Consider the following 396-nt stretch of genomic DNA (forward strand, 5'->3'; position numbering starts at 1 on the left):
GGGTGTTGGCCATAAGGAGATGGTGGTGGCCAATGGGGATGGTGGTGGCTATGGGGAAGGTTATCCATAGGGTGGTGGACATAGTGGCATGGTGGAGGCCATGGGAGCAGTTGGCCGTAGGGTGGTGGCCATAGGGAGGTGATGGTGGACAAAGGGATGGTGGTGGTTATGGGGGAGGTTGGCTGTAGGGTGGTGGCCACAGGGGCATGGTGGTGGCCAAGGGATGGTGGTGGCCATAGGGAAGATTTGCCATAGGGTGGTGGTCGTAGTGGCATGGTGGAAGCCATGGGAGCGGTTGACCGTAGGGTGGTGGCCACAGGGAGGTGATGGTGACAAACCGATGGTGGTGGCTATTGGAGAGGTTGGCTGTAGGTGGTCATAGTGGCATGGTGGTGG

Source organism: Eurypyga helias, unplaced genomic scaffold (genome assembly GCF_000690775.1).
Source record: "Eurypyga helias isolate BGI_N326 unplaced genomic scaffold, ASM69077v1 scaffold33639, whole genome shotgun sequence".
In the NCBI taxonomy this organism is placed as follows: Eukaryota; Metazoa; Chordata; class Aves; order Eurypygiformes; family Eurypygidae; genus Eurypyga; species Eurypyga helias.